This window comes from Petromyzon marinus, chromosome 56 (genome assembly GCF_048934315.1).
Source record: "Petromyzon marinus isolate PM22_M1 ecotype Great Lakes invasive population chromosome 56, UKy_Petmar_22M1.pri1.0, whole genome shotgun sequence".
Classification (NCBI taxonomy): Eukaryota; Metazoa; Chordata; class Hyperoartia; order Petromyzontiformes; family Petromyzontidae; genus Petromyzon; species Petromyzon marinus.
The window spans coordinates 6,823,972-6,843,006 of record NC_133722.1 but is presented as its reverse complement, the minus strand read 5'-3'; the positions used below and the strand labels follow the sequence as shown (position 1 = coordinate 6,843,006).

Sequence of the window (19,035 nt, the reverse complement as noted above, 5' to 3'; positions counted from 1 at the left end):
GACTTTACCGAAAGGACCAAGAATATGAATCCCTGCAGTCACGAAAGCTTTAAATAAAAATTACATTTACTAAATTAACTAAAAGTTTAATCAGCGAAAGCTGATTATTCCATACAGCGGCTTGACACCATCAAGAAGGGGGGGGGGGTAATGGGGGGGTGATGGGGGGAGCACCTTGACAATGACGTCATCCTCAAACAAATTAAATTATTGCCCCCTCATGCAGCGGCATGATGTCATCGCCGCGCACCTGTGGGATGACGTCACTGCGGCGCTTGCCTTCGGGGTGTGTGGGAGCCTGGGGGGGGGGGATTGTTGGGGATCGATGGGGAGGGGGGGGGGTTGATGACGTCAGTTTCGCGGCGGGTTCCTGCCGTCGTGACGTCACGCCCCCATACATTCACACGTGAGCTGGGACCGGGAGCAAGCGCATCGGCACTGCTCCTGCCGCGTATGTACGTGACGTGTACACACACGTACACACACACATACACACACACGTACACACACGTATACATTGTACACGCACACACGTATACGTTGTACACACGCACACACACGCACGTATACTTGTACACACGCGCACGCACACACGTGTATATTGTACACACACGCGTATACGTTATACACACACACGTATACTTGTACACACACACGCACACACGTGTATATTGTGCACACACACACACGCGTATACGTTGTACACGCACACACACACGCACGTACACACACGTATACGTTATACACACAAACACACACGTATACGTTGTACACACACACGCGTATACGTTGTACACGCGCACACACGCACACACACCCACGTACATACACGTATACGTTGTACACACACGCACCCACACACGTGTGTGTGTACGTTGTACGCACACACGTATATATTGCGCGCACGCACACGCGTGTACATTGCAAACATGTACATTGCAAACACACGTGTATATTGCGTACACACACACACGTGTATGTTGTATGCACACACGTGTACACATGCATTCGGACGTGTACATGACACATGCGTGTATACTACACACATACGTGTGCACAAATACATTATACAAACATGATACTGCACGTGCGTACAGGTGTATATTATACACGTATAAACACGTGTACATTATACACACGTACAGTACAAATGTGTACACACGTGTACTTGAATCGCATTGTACACGCGTGTATGAATCGCCTCACATGCACACACGTATGTGCATAAACACACGTATGTAAATAAATTACATGCTAGTATACACACGGTGTACGCATACACACGGTTTTTAATTCGTCTTAACGTTTGCGAATCACTATACAAAACACAGGTATACACACGGATACAATATACACACATACGCAAATATACCCACGTAGTATGTGCATTAATCACATGTACACGTGTGTACGCACACGTATGTGAACACGTATACATACGTGGAAATCATTGCATTGCGTACACACACATACACACGTGTACAACACACACGTGTACAATACACAGACACGTGTACAATACACAGACACACACGTGTACAATACACACACACGTGTACAATACACAGACACACACACGTGTACAATACACACACACGTGTACAATACACACACACACACGTGTACAATACACACGTGTACAATACACACACACACGTGTACAATACACAAACACACGCACACGTGTACAATACACAGACACACACGTGTACAATACGCAGACACACACACGTGTACAATACACACACACGTGTACAATATACACACGTGTACAATATACACACACACGTGTACAATACACAGACACACACACACACGTGTACAATACACAGACACGCACACACGTGTACAATACGCAGACACACACGTGTACAATACGCAAACACACGTGTACAATACGCAGACACACGTGTACAATACACACACACGTGTACAATATACACACGTGTACAATATACACACGTGTACAATACGCAGACACACACGTGTACAATACACAGACACACGTGTACAATACGCAGACACACACACGTGTACAATACACAGACACACACACGTGTACAATACACAGACACACACACGTGTACAATACACACACGTGTACAATGCGCAGACACACACACGTGTACAATACACACACGTGTACAATACACACACGTGTACAATACACAGACACACACGTGTACAATACGCAGACACACACACATGTACAATACGCAGACACACATGTACAATACGCAGACACACACGTGTACAATACACAGACACACACACACACGTGTACAATACGCAGACACACACACACGTGTACAATACGCAGACACACACGTGTACAATACACAGACACACACACGTGTACAATACGCAGACACACACACGTGTACAATACGCAGACACACACATGTACAATACACAGACACACACACACGTGTACAATACACAGACACACACACACGTGTACAATACGCAGACACACACGTGTACAATACGCAGACACACACGTGTACAATACACAGACACACACACACGTGTACAATACACAGACACACGCACACGTGTACAATACGCAGACACACACGTGTACAATACACAGACACACGTGTACAATACGCAGACACACGTGTACAATATACACACACGTGTACAATATATACACACGTGTACAATATACACACGTGTACAATACGCAGACACACACACACGTGTACAATACGCAGACACGTGTACAATACACAGACACACGTGTACAATATACACACCCACGTGTACAATATACACACGTGTACAATACACAGACACACACACGTGTACAATACACACACACGTGTACAATACACAGACACACGTGTACAATACACAGACACACACGTGTACAATACACAGACACACGCGTGTACAATACGCACACACACACGTGTACAATACGCAGACACACACACGGGTATATTATGATGTCACCGTACACGATATACACGCGTGTAAATAGATTACATCGCCTTGTGTCCACAAAAAAAAACAAAAAGATCCCCCGTATAGCCTCTAACAGACTGTAGGGGCAAGTGCTGTTAGCGAGCAGCACCTATGAAGGCCGGCACGGCACCACGAAGGGGTGGGTGGCCAGCACCACGCCCGACCGCCTTTGTCTCCCTAGTGGCAATGTTTACACACCGCACCAGGTACTCATTTGAGGCTGAGTCGACCTAGGGGAGGCCCAGGACCGGTTCAGATAATCGTCACTGGTGTTGGCCGTGAGCGGGAATCGAACCTGGGTCGCCAGGTTCATAGCGCAGCGCGCTCACCGCTACACTACGTGTGTACATATTGTGTGTATACACACACGTACATACACACACGTACACAGTACACTCGTTAGTTGATGGTCTAAGTCCAATCGCCAGTGATTGCACAAACACGTCGCGTTAAATGTGTCTGCGTGTTTGTTGAGTCACCTAGGGAATATTTTGGTTCAATTCCAAATGAGAATTACAATTTTCAAAAAAAGCGAGTTTTCTCTGTGATGAACATGCCTGTCCCTGTTAGCAGCTCGGACTGGTATCCTAACGAGAAGATCAATCGTTGCCCGTGAATTGGTGTCAAGCAAAGGGCCGACTCTTCTGTTCTTGCGTGTGGCCATATGAATCGATTGACGGTAGCCCGGGTCACCGCAAAAAATATTCGTGGGCCGGGCATAGTTTTAAGGGTTTTTTCTTTCTGGGAGCATCGCTGGTACCACCAGCCTGTCCTGCCGGAGGGCGACGCTGGGAGCGATGATGACGAAGACGACGATGTCGATCCCGCCAGCACGACCGTGACCGCCGGCCGTACCGAGAGAGAGCGCCCGGTGCGCCATTGCCTCCCAAGTGGTCTCGCTCCCAAAGACAAGGAGGGTGGCCGCCCCCGTAAGAAGCAGAACGTGCCGGGGAATGACCAGACCAGCATCCCGATGTACTTTCAAAACGAGCGATAAACAGCCGTTGCCACGCACAAATCCCCCAGCAGCCCCCTCTTTTTTTAATGGGTGTTTTGCGTGCGGTTTTTTTATTTCCATATTTGGCGTGCGTATCGGGCTCAGTGACATCTCCCGTCTTCATAGGCCTTCTGGTTTCGGAGTTATGGAGGTTTTGGCACCCCCGGGTCACCGCCAATCGATTCATTTGTTCAACAGATGACTGCCAATAAATATCGAGGTCTTCGCTGCTTGCTGCCGCTTGCTGTTGCTGGCCACGACGGAGAGGGCTTAGGCAGAGAGAGAGAGAGTTTGTGTCGTGTCGCTCTTCCTCCTCTTGCGTTGAAGCAGCGCAGACCACAGTGGGGTTTACCGTGCGGTCTATGATTTGGGTTACATGGCCACAAACACACCACCTTGGTGGGTGTCTGTGAGTCTCTACCTATCTCAATTTGTCCCTGTGTATATCTGTGTATAGCTCTGGATTGCGTTTGGCCACACGTTCAGCAGATGAATGCCAACGTGGAGGTCTTCCGCTTGCTGCTGGCCACGACGAGAGGGCTTCATCAGAGAGAGTTTGTGTCGTGTCGCTGTTCCTCTTCTTCAGTGGGGATTACCCTATGGGTCCAGAGTTTGGGGTTTGTATGGCCACAAACGCACCACCCTGGCTTGAATTTAATGTATCGCTATGGGTCTCTGAGTCTCTGTGTATCTCTATTTGTCTATAGGTTTACTCTATGGGTCCATAGTTTGGTTGGAATGGCCATAATCGCACCCCTGTTGCTTGTCTTTAATGTATCTCTATATGTCTCTACATCTGTGAGTCTCTATGTATCTCAATTTTTCCTCTGTGTAGATCTATGGATAGCTCTGGATTGCGTTTGGCTGTATGTTCAGCAGATGAATGCCAATGTGGAGGTCTTCTGCTGCTGGCCCACGACGAGAGGGCTTCAGCAGAGAGAGAGTTTGTGTCGTGTCGCCGTTCCTCCTGCGTTGAAGCAGCGCAGACCGCAGTGGGTTCATCGTGCGGTCAATGAGTTGTGTTGTGTGGCCACCACGGCACATGCCTGTGGCTTGTGTCTTTCATTTTCCGTTCATGAAGGAGACGTGGCGCAGCATCGGGCCCTTCTGTTGACGTTTCTGATGCGGTCGGTTGATGGTTTCACCGCCCAGTGTCTTCGAGGAACGTCGGAGCCAAGGTGGTGTGCGACGTTTGGGTCCCAGCTGAGGTGTTCATTGTGAACGTCCGCGCGGTTCCGCTCTGCTGATGAGACGCTTGCGCGTCGAAAACCGGTCCCCAGTTTTGCCTGCGTTTTGATTCGGTGCTCAATAGGAGTCAGATTCTGTATTTAAACTGGATTGAATCCGATGGGCTATACTGGCTATTTTTGACAGATGTCCTCCAGTAGTTCACAGATGTCAAGTAGAATTATTCACTTACAAAATCCCGTGCGGCCGATGGGTTGGGTACAATAATTACCTTGTTACATTTTTATATCGAGAGAGATGTGATTGTAAGGTGTCGTCTGCTTTCTAGTTTGTTGTCTGTGAATGGTGTGTGTGTGTGTGCCCCCTTGGTGTGTCGATACAAAAGGTTATTTGGTATCAGAAGAAGTTTACTTACTTTCACGTACGTCTTATTTGTGTATGTATGTATGTTGAACTTCTTTCGCACTGTTAATCGGAGGTGTGGGGGAGGGACAACAAACTAAACACACAAAGCAGCTCTAAAGAAATGAGTTTGCCATTGTCGATGATTTTAAAGTACGTAGCTCCAAGTGGCTTCCCAATAACGGAAGGAAGAGCGTTCCAGACGGCCGCAGAAGCGCATCTGAACGATGCTGTGATCTTCTTTGGTTCTTTCGGTAAAGTCACGTAGAATGAGAATAAAATAATAAATTAATTGAATCATTGATTACAGACCTGTCGTCCCGACAGGTCTGTTCCTTTCACCTGAAGAAGGCCACTTGTGTTGTGGCCGAAACGTCGTGAGATTTTATTGTGTTATTTTATTTTATTATTTTATTCTCATTCTACGTGACTTTACCGAAAGAACCAAAGAAGATGAATCCTTGCAGTCACGAAAGCTTTAAATGGAAAGATGCTGTGATCGTCTTTGTTCGATGGCCAGCCAAAAGCCACCACCGCCGGCGCCGCTGCTGCTGCTGCGAGGATGACTGGAGTTCGCGTGATGATTTATTCCCCATGACGAGATCAGCAAGGTGTTGCGGTTCAACCTTTTAGCCCCCCCCCCCCCCCCCCCCCGGTGCGCCGCTCTGCGACGATTCACAATAGACGCGTCGTGTGGTGACACAACGCCAATAGCGCGATCGGGATTAAATTGGGGAAAATGGCAACAACAAAAAATCCCATCAAAAATCGATGCCTTTCTCCACATCCGCTGGGACATCCCCCCTGGCCCGCTCGAGGCTGGGACACAACTCATTCGGACGAAACGTTATTTGCTTGAGTTTTTAGTTTGGAGCGATAACGTTGGCCCCCGACTGTTTCAACCACTTGCCAACGTTGGCCCAACGTTGACCCCACTGTTACAACCACATGCCAACGTTGGCGCAACGTTGGCCCCACTGTTTTCACCACTTGCCAACGTTGGGCCATCGTTGGTCCCACTGTTTCAACCACTTGCCAACGTTGGCCCAACGTTGGCCCCACTGTTACAACCACATGCCAACGTTGGCGCAACGTTGGCCCCACTGTTTTCACCACTTGCCAACGTTGGGCCATCGTTGGTCCCACTGTTTCAACCACTTGCCAACGTTGGCCCAACGTTGGCCCCACTGTTACAACCACATGCTAACGTTGGCGCAACGTTGGCCCCACTGTTTTCACCACTTGCCAACGTTGGGCCATCGTTGGTCCCACTGTTTCAACCACATGTCAACGTTGGTCCAACGTTGGCCTTACTATTTCAACCACATGCCAACGTTGGCCCAACGTTGGTCCCACTCTTTCAACCACATGCCAACGTTGGCCCAACGTTGGTTGAATCAGTTGGACCAACGTGAACCGCCGCTCTACCGCCAGACCGCGTCACAGGTTTGCGCGGTGGACTGTAACAATCTCCGGAGATCTGTAACGTCACGCTTTTCAAATCTCGAGCGCGGTGCTCCCGTTTTCCCGCTCTCGGTGTTTCTTCCTCTCTCAGGGAGAGGGAGCTAATGAGCACGACTGGCTCCCTTGGCAGGGTTTTGCCATTGGGGGGTTTGGGGGGGTGGGGGGGGGGAGAGATTGTCGTTCGTCTTTGCAACTCGGTTTACAAAAACAAAAATTATCACCGTGCAGGTGGAGTGCCGATATGAGTGGGGATGCGCCTATTTGGCACAGCAATCCAGCTGCAGGCGATCGCACGTTACCGTTTTGCGGTACTTCTCGCTTAAAATGGCGCTCGTGGCCGAGGGCGCTGGCGTGATACGTTTATCGCTGGGGCCCGATGCGGCTTTTTTTTTTTTCCCCCACCGCAGTCAAATATTTAGCGATTTTTCAACTGTGGTCGCGTGCGTTCTGCCACGGTAGGTTTTACCCAAACTTCCGGCGGGCACGCGCGAGGGTACCTGTTACGAAAAATGCCGCCTCTTAACGTTTCATGCGTCGCCATCATCGTCATCATCATCAGCCATGCTCAATCCACTGCTGGATAAAGGCCTCCCCCGAGGTGCCGCCACCCCTCACTTCTACTGAGTGGCATAGTAACGACATTATCAGCTCAGGGGGTGTGGAAATCGGTCAGGTCGGGGCCCCAATATTTGATTTGTCTCGCACGCTTACACCGAGGCCACATATCACGGCTCCTCTTGCCTCATCACACCGTTACGCTCACGGTCTCGGACATTTAACGCTGCGTGTTAGCAAAATGCAGCCACTGCAGCTCTCAGTGGTTGTCAAGGGGGCCCCAACTCATAGCTTTGTCCACCAGGGTGGGGGGGGGGGCGGTGGTGGCCAAGGTACCCCTTACTCCTACACTAGTTACGCTACCGCTGCTACCGCTACCATTCCCGTGACCGATTCCATCGTCTGGGGTGCTGCTGCCCTTCAGATGGACGCGGCCGTCTCGGCTCTTGCACAACGCGTGTGGCCTTGGGGCTCGTGGCAGTGGTGGCTGGCGTAGCGTTGCTCCAGTCCACCGCTTGACGCTTCCCGAGCCAGATGAACTTTTAACGGCTCTGGCGATCGTCCGCCCCCGCTGCCGTCTGTCTCCGAGTCGCGAAACAATACAGCGAGGGAAAAAAAGTATTTGATCCCCTGCTGATTTTGTACGTTTGCCCACTGGCAAAGAAATGATCAGTCTATAATTTTAATGGTAGGTTTATTTGAACAGTGAGAGACAGAATAACAACAAAAAATCCGGAAAAACGCATGTCAAAAATGTTATGAATTGATTTGCATTTTAATGAGGGAAATAAGTATTTGACCCCCCTGCAAAACATGACTTAGTACTTGGTAGCAAAACCCTTGTTGGCAATCACAGAGGTCTGACGTTTTTCTGGATTTTTTTTGTTATTCTGTCTCTCACTGTTGAAATAAACCTACCATTAAAATTATAGACTGATCATTTCTTTGCCAGTGGGCAAACGTACAAAATCAGCAGGGGATCAAATACTTTTTCCCTCACTGTAAGTAATTGTGCTCAACGACGATGCACGTTTGGACAAGGCCCTGGGACAGAGGTGGGGGGTTGCGTGCCGTTCATCGTCCATCCTTTGTGGCAAACGGAGGACAACATTGGGCACCTCTGAAGCCGATTGCGCTGAATTTTAGACCTCGTTCTCCAATTTTTTTCCCCCCCCGACCCAATTTTTTATTTCCTACTTTTCTGGGAAATGCCACCGGTTGAAATTTCCTCTGCGCCTCCTGCGCTACCGCATGTGCATGGAGCGTCCCACGCGGTCCCGGTGCGAGGTGAAATCTCAAAATATACAGGCATTGTTATGGTCGGGATCGAACCCACGACCGCCTGTGTACCAGGCGAGGGTAGTTAACATCTTGCCACCGTGGCGCCCCTTCAGGAGCTGAATGTCAATGTTGAGGTCTGCTGGCCACGACGAGAGAGCTTCGGCAGAGAGAGAGATTGTGTGTGGTGTCGCTGTTCCTCCTCCCCCACTGAAGGGGCGCAGGCCACAGTGAGTTTACTTTATGGGTCCAGAGTTTGGGTTGCATGGCCGCAGTCGCGTTTGCTGTGGCCCGTCTCTTTAATGTATCTCGAAAGGTGTCTTAACTATCTCATTGGGACCTCTATGTACTTCTACATGTCTCTGTGTATCTCCGAGTCTCTATGGGTCTCATCGGGTCTCTGTGTCTCTATGGGTTTTACAATACGGCCTACAGTTTGGGTTGCATGGCCACGATCGTACTCCCGGGGGCGTGCGTCGTCAATTTTCCATGGATGCAGGGAGCAGAGCGCACCATCTAACCCAAAAACCTTTATTATGAATAATATTGGTCGCGAAAGCCTACGTGTTAAACTGAGAGCGCACCAGCCCGCCGATGTGCCGTTGCGGTTGACTTTTACGCCGGCGTCCCTCAAAAAAAGAGACGCGTTGCATGGTGCGGGTGTCATTTTATTCGCGTGACTGCGGCCGCACATCGTTGGGGATAGGCCCTCATTCAGCAGCGGATTGGCACGTGCCGAGGACTACCTCGTGGCCTTGCAGCGCCTCTTGAGTGCAGTGTGTACAGCTGGAGTCGTGCTGCCATTTTCTTCCCTCACTGTGCGACTTAACAGCCCCCTGGCTGCCTGTAATTGCTCATTAAGTTGCCGGATTTGTGCGAACGGAGGGCAGGACAGGGCTGGTGATAATTGGATCAGCACTCGGTAGAGGTAAAATGAAAGCCATTTGTCACAAACGCCCCCCACCGTCTCCGCTGCCGTCATATCCACCCACTCAAACCCACCTTCACATCCATCCACCCACTTATCCACCCAAATCCACCGACCCATCCATCCACCCAAACCCACACACTCATCCACCCACTCCCACGCACCCAAACCCACTCGCTCACCCATCCACCAAAACCCATCCACCCAGCCAAACTCACCCACTCACCCACTCATCCACCCACTCACCCATCCACCGAAACCCACTCGCTCACCCATCCACCGAAACCCATCCACCCAGCCAAACCCACCCACTCACCCACTCATCCACCCACTCACCCATCCACCGAAACCCACTCGCTCACCCATCCACCGAAACCCATCCACCGAAACCCATCCACCCAGCCAAACCCACCCACTCATCCACCCACTCACCCATCCACCGAAACCCACTCGCTCACCCATCCACCGAAACCCATCCACTCATCCATCCACCCAAACCCACCCCACCCATCCATCCACCAAAACCCACCCACTCATCCACCCCTCTACCCACACTCACCCACCATCCACCCAATCCCACTCATCCACCCACACCCACCCACCTACGGCCGCCCTCCTATGCTCGTTCAGCGTGCGTGTACACGTGCACGCACGGACGCGCATGCACGTGCACGCACGGACGCGCGTGCACGTGTACGCGCTGCCGGGTGTGTTGCTGACCACCCACTCCCTCGTGTGCCGTGCCGCTAGCAGCACTTGCCCCAACCGTCTGCAAAGGCTATACGGAGGATCTTTGCCTTTGTGTGCGCGCACCGTGCAGCAGCCGGTCGGAGCTCCGTGCTGCCAGAAAAATCTTGGTGCACCGCCCCCCGCCTCTCCGTGCCGCTTGGCTTTTGCGCTATTAAATAATGAAATAGCCAAAAGCTTTTAAATCAATCCACTGCGCCCGTACAAAAATAGCTTTGTACAAGACAGGAAAAACAAGGGCATAAATTCAGGTGTGCGGCGGGCTTCGTTTGTATTGGTTTTTGTGTGTTTGGTTTGTTGTCCCCCCCCCCTCCCGCACCTCCGATTAGCACAGTTGGCTACGTATGGTGCGAAAGAAGTTCAATGTACGGAAATACATAGCTGTTTGTGTTTTTTTTGTTTTTACAAATTGCGCGAGTGATATGTTCACGATGCACTTCGGCTAACGGAGTGAACGAACAGTACAAATTAGATGTGTGAAACATTTTAAGTGAAACATTAAAAGGCGAGTGGATTATATCACAAGCCTGGAATCATAAGGATCATAATAATTTGTACAAATCTTGTTGTGTTTACAACGGCTGGGATGGAGGGCAATCGTATGTTTTTTTCACGTTCAATTTCTTACTTGATGAGAAAGGAGATATCAGAGAAGTACTTCTGATATACCCCCGGGTATCCTCTCATATTCAAACGCCGCCCTGCTGCAAATAAAAATGTCGAATGCCACACGGATAATTTGTCATTCTCTTGAGCTAGAATTCGCCGAATTAAGTGAAAACCCAATTTAATTTGATGGAGGGTTTTTAAATATATATTGTGGCGCAGTTACTCGTTGCCAGCTGGTCTGAGACCATCGAGTCCACTACACTTGGGAACCTGGTTTAATAACACGCGGCTGCGACCCGGATGTGAACCTGGGGTTTTCGCTGTGACCTCTAAACCCTACTGGACATCCGTGAAAAATAAATTCATAGCTTATCAGGATTCCTCCAGTCTTAATAAAGATTCGGATTTCGATCCGTCCTCTTCCCCTTCATCATGTGAATTTCTTGGAAGTGCTGATGGCGCACAGCGATATGAGAAACCCTGATTTGAACCCAGGTTCTTAGCCACGCTGGTTCTCAGTGCTCTGACCTTTCAGCCACCTGGCCAGCCACCCCTACCCCTTCATCTGAATTCCTGGAAAGGCTTCTGGTTGCGCAGCAGTGTCTGTACATCTCTGGTTCGTGAGTGCATTATATCCTGCACCAGTGTCTGGTTACATGAAACATTGAACCCAGGGTCTCAGCCATGCTGGCTGAGGAGTCTTGCTAGAGTCAGTGACGCTGGTTCAGTGCTCTGACCTCTGAGCCACCTGGCGGGCCACCCTCTTCCACCTTCATCTGAATTCCTGGAAATCCTGGTTTGCACGCCAGCGTCTGTACATCTCTGGTTCGTGAGTGGGTTGTATCCTGCACCCAATGTCAGGTTACATGAAATATATTTCGTGGGCATGCAGGGCCCCGGGTGGATCCCGAGGTCAGCGCGCCGGGTCGGTCACCGCCGAGGTTTAAAGCCACCGACTATTAAACCCCCGGGCCCTCTGTCGTAGTTTTTTTGATGGTTTTTTTTTTGGCGAATGCCCCCTGGCAGGCTAATCTGGCCGTTGTTGCTGCGCCACCCTCCGTTGCGAAAAATCGCCGTGCCCCAGTTTTGTCCGTGAGCCAGGGCAGAAAACAAATCGACACCAATCTTCGGGAGCAAAAACGTTGAGCGGTGCCGACCACGTGTGTTTTGTGCGGCCGACGAGCGAGCGAATTCATTTCAAAAGGTGGTCGCGCAATTCGCCGCCGTTGGCCACGACCGCTGTTGTCACGCCACACGTCGGACGGTACCGACGCAAGTGAAATATCTTGGGCCAGGGCTCGCAGACTAAATCCGGACAAATCCAATCACTGCTGGGATAGTGGGCAACGGGGATGGCGACTGCCAATCGGATCACAGACAGATGTCACGTGGCAGACCCAAGGTTGTGCGGTTTGTAGACCAAAAAACAAGAGGTGAAATTCCACATTGCTATGACGGGGATGAGTCGATGAGCACGGTTGGCTGCGTGTGGTGCGAAAGAAGTTCAGCGCACCACGCGAGTCTTATCCGTAGGACGGCTGTTGTTGACTTCCCCACAAAGCGGTACTCTTTTTAACATTCGTGCAGGGATGATGGACCGAGTGAACCCCCCACCACCAACCAGGATTTAAACGCGCAAACTCTCAAGTGAGAGACGCTCACTCCAACCAAATACGCCTACCAATGCCTGGACGTGACTACCCCCGGTCAGGTGTTTTCATCTTGAAGGGGCTAAATTTTGAAATCCACATTTAACCGGAATGTTATCGTGACGCAGCGGCAGTAGCAGCAGCCACAGAAGCGTTGACGGAGGTAGCTGCTTCAGCAGCAACAAGTTAACCAGGCAACAGCAGCAGTAATAGCAGCAGCAGCAGTACCAGCAGCAGAATGAGCAGAAGAAGAATCGGCAACATCAGTAGCAGCAGCAGCAACAACAAGAGAAACAGAGGCAGTAGCAGTAACATCAGTAGCAGTAGCATGAGTCGAGCAAGCAGCAGCAGCAGTTACAGCAACAACTGCAACGGGGGAAACAGAGGCAGCGGCAGGAACAGCATCAACAGTAGTACGACTAGAGGAAGCAACAGCAGCAGTAGCATGATTAGAGGTAGCAGCAGCAGTAGCATGATTAGAGGTAGCAGCAGCAGCAGTAGCGTGATTAGAGGTAGCAGCAGCAAAATAAACGGAGGCAGGAGCAGGAACAGCAGCAGCAGCAGTAGCACGAGTAGAGGAAGCAACAGCAGTCGCAGCAACAGCAGCAACAAGAGAGACAGAGGCAGCGGCAGCAGCAGCAGCAGCATCGGCACCTCCCGGGCTCCCGAGAAGAGGGGGGGTGGTGAGCTGAGCTCGCTGCCATCCTCACGTGGCAGTGCTCCACCGGACGTGATTGACAGGAGACGTTGCCTGGGGGCGCCGCCCGGCTTCTGTGTGCTTCCGCCTGGTGGAGAGGTGGCGGTGGTTGGTGGGCGGCTTCTTTGATGACATTCGGCCGGCATTACTCATGGGAGTCTTAAATTCAGAGCTGGCATCTAATGCGCGGCTCGCAGACACGCGTCGACAGAAGATCCCCCGTGCAGCCTTGACAGACTGTTGGGGCAAGCGCTGTTGGCGAGCACCGAAGAAGGCCGGCACGGCACACGTGGGGGGTCGGTAGGCAGCACCACGCCCGGCCGCCTTTGTCTCCCCAGGGGCGATGTTTACACACCGCACCAGGTACTCGTATTGAGGCCTGAGTAGACCTCGAGGAGGCCCAGGACCGGTTCAGATAATCGTCGCCGGTGTTGGCCGTGAGCGGGAATCGGAACTCGGGTCGGCGGATTCGTAGCGCGGCGTAGCGCCAACCGCTAACGCCACCGCTCCCCGCTACTTATGGGAGTCGTAAATTCAGAGACTGGCGTCTTAATGCGCCACACGCGCCCTCTCTCGCGCACACACGGCGTGCATGTCGAATTCGGGCTGTGCCCAGGAGTGCCAGCAAAACAATCCGAAGTCTGCAGCGGGTGTGCGGCGCACGATGCCACGATGAGTACAATCCTTTGTATTTTTAACATCACGGTGAAGCTGAGCACTGGCACCCAAAAGATCCAAGCTCGCCAAGGGGCCAGCAACAAACGGCCCCGTTGAAGGTCGCTGTAATAGGTGCGAGTCGACGCGTTTTGCTGCGAAGTTTGATCGCCGTGGGAGCTTGGAAAACGATGGGGCGGGCGCTGGTGAGGGAATGCCAAAAGCGTGGGGATCGAGGGAAGACGCAGAAGGAGAGGCGTCGGGGCCTGCAGGGACGGGGCCTGCAGGGACGGGGCCTGCAGGGACGGGGCCTGCAGGGACGGGGCCTGCAGGGACGGGGCCTGCAGGGACGGGGCCTGCAGGGACGGGGCCAGCAGGGACGGGGCCTGCAGGGACGGGGCTCTGCAGGGACGGGGCCTGCAGGGACGGGGCCTGCAGGGACGGGGCCTGCAGGGACGGGGCCTGCAGTGACGGGGCCGGCAGGGACGGGGCCTGCAGGGACGGGGCCTGCAGGGACGGGGCCGGCAGGGACGGGGCCTGCAGGGACGGGGCCTGCAGGGACGGGGCGAGCGTGTGGGCGAGCGGCGGCGCATGCGGTGGGCGCGCGAAGCGCGAAGCGCCCGGCGACCCGAGCTTCGACTCCCGCTCGCGACCAACAGCAGCGACAAAGGCGTGGTGCTGGCGACCCGCCCCCCTCGCGTGCCGTGCCGACCTTTCTTCGTAGGCGCTGCTCGCTAACAACGCTCGCCCCAACGGTCTGTTTAGGCGACACGGTGTTGGTGGGGTGGGGGGGGGGGGGGGGGTGGTCTGTGTCTTTTGGGTGAGCGAGTGGGTTATCGCGCTCCGCGGTGTTGCCGGTTGAGCGCGGCGTGGGTGAGACGGCGAGGTCGGTGTCCGACCGATCGGACCGAGCCCTCGACCAACGGGAGGAGGAATTGACAAAGTTCACAGGTGGTGGTGGTGGTGGTGGCGGCGGTGGCGGTGGTCGCGGTGGCGGTGGTGGCAGTGGCGGTGGCGGCGGTGGTGATGAGAAAAGTGTGGTGGCTGAAACATCCGCGTGGCTGAGACGTAACGGTCAGCCTGGTCGACCGAGAGTCATAACGAGACGATCGCACTCCCACCCCCCCCTCCTCCCCCCGTCGCTTATGCAGCTATCCGCCAAGGAGAGATGCCTAACCGCCTCCGCATAACCTCGAGAATACGGGAAATACGATGTGACTCACGCTGAAGTTTTAAAAATTAGAATAGGTTTCTACCCTTTCCGGCAATGAAATAGGAGTTGTGTTAAGATGTTGAAACACAACATAGATACCGATTTTTGCAAGGAATCAAGTTGCTGCCTTGACCACACACACACACGGTTCTGGTTGTAAAACATGCAAACAAACACGGCTCTGATGATATTTGCATTTTCTTTGGTTCTTTCGGTAAAGTCACGTAGAATGAGAATAAAATAATAAATTGATAAAATAAAATAACACAATAATATCAATTTATTATTTTATTCTCATTCTACGTGACTTTACCGAAAGAACCAAAGAAGATGAATCATTGCAGTCACGAAAGCTTTAAATCGAAAGATATTTGCATTGTCTTTGAAACTGACTGACCTACACCAGAGACAGCGGCCTTCTTCATGGCCTTAGTCTCACCACCAGTGTCAGACCGGAGGACAACGCCAAAAGGCGAAACAGTACAATGACAATGCCACACGTAGCAGAGCATTCATAGCTCGGGGTGAGCAGCGACATCATGAGACCCCGGATACCATTGACGTATGCTTTTAACCGTGAGACGAAGCTGGAGAACGCAAAGGAAAACCCCATGCAGAACAGGCGGAGAGAATTCATACGAACTCCGCAGAGAAAGGCACCCGCCTTGGGAATCGAACTCAGATCCTAATTGATGTGTTGCCGCTCCGCTACCCTTTCCGCCCGAGCACAACCGGGCTTGCAATCCCGCGGGTGCCATGGTGACGAGATGTTAACTGCCTCGCCTGGTATACGGGAGGTCGTGCGTTCCATTCCGACCCTGATGCCTGCTGCTGTATATTTGGAGTTTGCATCTCTCTCATCATCATCATCACGGTGGCTAGGAGATGTTAACTACCTCGCCTGGTACACAGGATGTCGTTGGTTCCATCCCGACCCTGATGCCTGCTGTATATTTGGAGTTTGCGTGTCTCTCTCTCATCATCGTCATCATCAAGGTGGCTATGAGATGTTAACTACCTCGCCTAGTTTACGGGAGGTCGTGGGTTCGATCCCGACCCTGATGCCTGCTGCTGTATATTTGGAGTTTGTGTGTCTCTCTCTCATCATCAAGGTGGCTATGATATGTTTACTACCTCGCTTGGTCTACAGGAGGCCATGGGTTTGATCCCAACCCTGATGCCTGCTGGTGTGTTGGAGTTTGCGGTGTCTCTCTCTCTCATAATTACGGTGGCTATGATATGTTAACTGCCTCGCTTGGTATACGGGAGGTCGTGGGTTCGATCCCGACCCTGCTGCCTGCTGCTGTATATTTGGAGTTTGCTTCTCTCTCTCCCCGTGGTTGTGATGGATTTTTGTTTCTTCCGGGTCCTCCGTTTTTCTTCCCTCCACATTTACAATCAACATGACAGGCTTACATTGTTTCTCCTGAGATTAGTATCCACGCGATAAGCCACTTCGTTGAGCTATCATTTGTGATAGCCAGGTCGCTTATGAAAAATAAGCTAAATAGCTCAGTGTACTTGCTACTCCTATCGTGTTTTTGTATGGTTTGTTGTTGTGACGGTTTGACCCCGTGGGCCCTCCTAGACATCTGTGGAAAAGAAATTAATAGCTTATCGAAGTCCTCCTGCAGTCTCAATAAAGATTTTGATTGTGAGATACTTGTATAAGTATTTTGATTGTGAGATACTTGTATCAGTATTTTGATTGTGAGATACTTGTATAAGTATTTTGATTGTGAGATACTTGTATCAGTATTTTGATTGTGAGATACGTGTATGAGTATTTTGATTGTGAGATACGTGTATAAGTATTTTGATTGTGAGTTACTTATATAAGTATTTTGATTGTGAGATACGTGTATGAGTATTTTGATTGTGAGATACTTGAAGCAGTATTTTGATTGTGAGATACTTGTATAAGTAACCGGGTCAAGTCATCTCCTAATCGCTCTCGGGCGACTAGGCGGTGGCGATGATGGTGGTGGTGGCGGTAGCGGTGGTGGTGGCGGTGGTGGCGGCGGTGGTGGTGGTCGTGGTGGTGGTGGCAATAGCGGTGGTGGCGATGACGGTGTTGGTGGCGGTAGTGGTGGTGGTGGCAGTGGTGGTGGTCGTGGTGGCAGTAGCAGTGGTGGCGGTGGTGGCGGTAGTGGTGGTGGCATTAGTGGCGGTAGCGGTAGTGGTGGTAGCGGTGGCGGTGGTGTTGGCGGTGGCGGTGGTGGTAGCAGTGTTGGTGGCTATGGCGGTAGCGGTGGTGGTGGCGGTAGCGGTGATGGCGGTGGCGGTGGTGGTAGCGGCTGCCGATGGGAGGTGTGCTCGTTAGGCGGAGAGAGAGGAAAGAGATGAGAGAGCCGTGGGTAGGAGCCCCCCAGGGTGGAGGGCTGGGGGGGGGGGGTGCTGGTGATTCACCCCCCACCCCCGCACTCGCTATAAACCGCGCGCTGGCTGGCTCTGGGGAGCCCATTGAGTTCTCCCACGCAGCAAAAACGACGAATAAAAATAAATAACGTTAGCGGCACATTTATTTACTTAGTCATCCAGGAAGGGACTATATTTTTTTCTCAGGTAGGGTCCTCGATTGGGTTTTTAATTTTTAAATGTTTTTGGCCGATGAGTGTTTATAATTGTTATTAGTGTAAGAGGTGTGGGAGAAAACCGGAGCACCCGGAGACAACCCACGATGAGGGGGGCAACGCTCTATCGCCGTACAGATGAAAATAGATGGCGGGTAGTTCACTAGCTGTACTGCCTTCTCCTGGCGAGCTTGGATATAACACTAAACTATACTTTTTTTATTTTACCAGGTAAGGCCCACTGAGCATCGTAGCTTTAGAAGCGACCCATCACAAATGATAGCTCAACAAAGTGGACTTATCATCGTCGTGTGGATATGTGTGGGAGGACACACAAGCTCCAAATTTACAGGAGGCATCATGGTCAGGATCGAACCCACGACCTCCTGTATACCAGGCGAGGTAGTTAACATCTCACCACCGTGGCGCCCGCATATACGGCACCTCCTAGAGGCCCACGGTCGTTAAGCTTAGGTTTAGATGCAAGTGTCGAAAATACACGTGTGGGAATCGTGTTTCTTGGTGTAATTCATATGCATTGTTTATATACAAATTGGCTTGCATCAGCCCCTGCAGCCTCTGGAGGTGCTACCATTCATCACGATGTTAGAAGTGGCATGGAATCACCACTCGGGATCGTGGAATTCCTCGATTCACCCAGGGCTTTGGAGGGGAGGACGAGGGATGGTGGGTCGGGAGAGTTGGGGCCGTGGAATATTCCATCCGCGCTTAATTTGACAAGATTTCGAACTCTTAAAATCAAATTAGCAGCCTTTGACAGTCTTGCCGAGAACGCTTGTCTCGCGTGGAGAAGCGTCGTGTTCTCCGGAGCACATCCGAAGATGCCTGCGTGTGTGTTTGAACTTCTTTCGCACCCTGTACGCGAACCAGCCGCGCTAATTGGAGGTGCGGGCGCGAAGGACAACAAATTAAACACAAAGAGCAGTTCTCGGCAAAGCGCCATCGCCTTCCTAATATCGGAATTGTTATAACGTGACAATTTGTAGCGCGGGCACATTTCGCGGAACGGAAAGCAAAGTGAAAGAACCGCCGAGTGGGCGCAGGCCGAGGGCCGCTGGGCCGGTCCACCGCGGTTTTCGCCAGACGGTCC

General features: G+C 51.7%; 1 protein-coding gene across 1 annotated transcript in view; it reads left to right on the top strand.

The window, feature by feature from the left end:
- Positions 1 to 377: 377 nt before the first annotated feature.
- LOC116954676 (cAMP-regulated phosphoprotein 21-like) overlaps positions 378 to 19,035 on the top strand; it is an 81,840-nt gene continuing 63,182 nt past the window's right edge. Inside the window, exon 1 of the mRNA XM_076052521.1 lies at positions 378 to 455. The gene's annotated coding sequence lies outside the window, so the exon portion shown is untranslated. The remainder of the gene's footprint in view (positions 456 to 19,035) is intronic.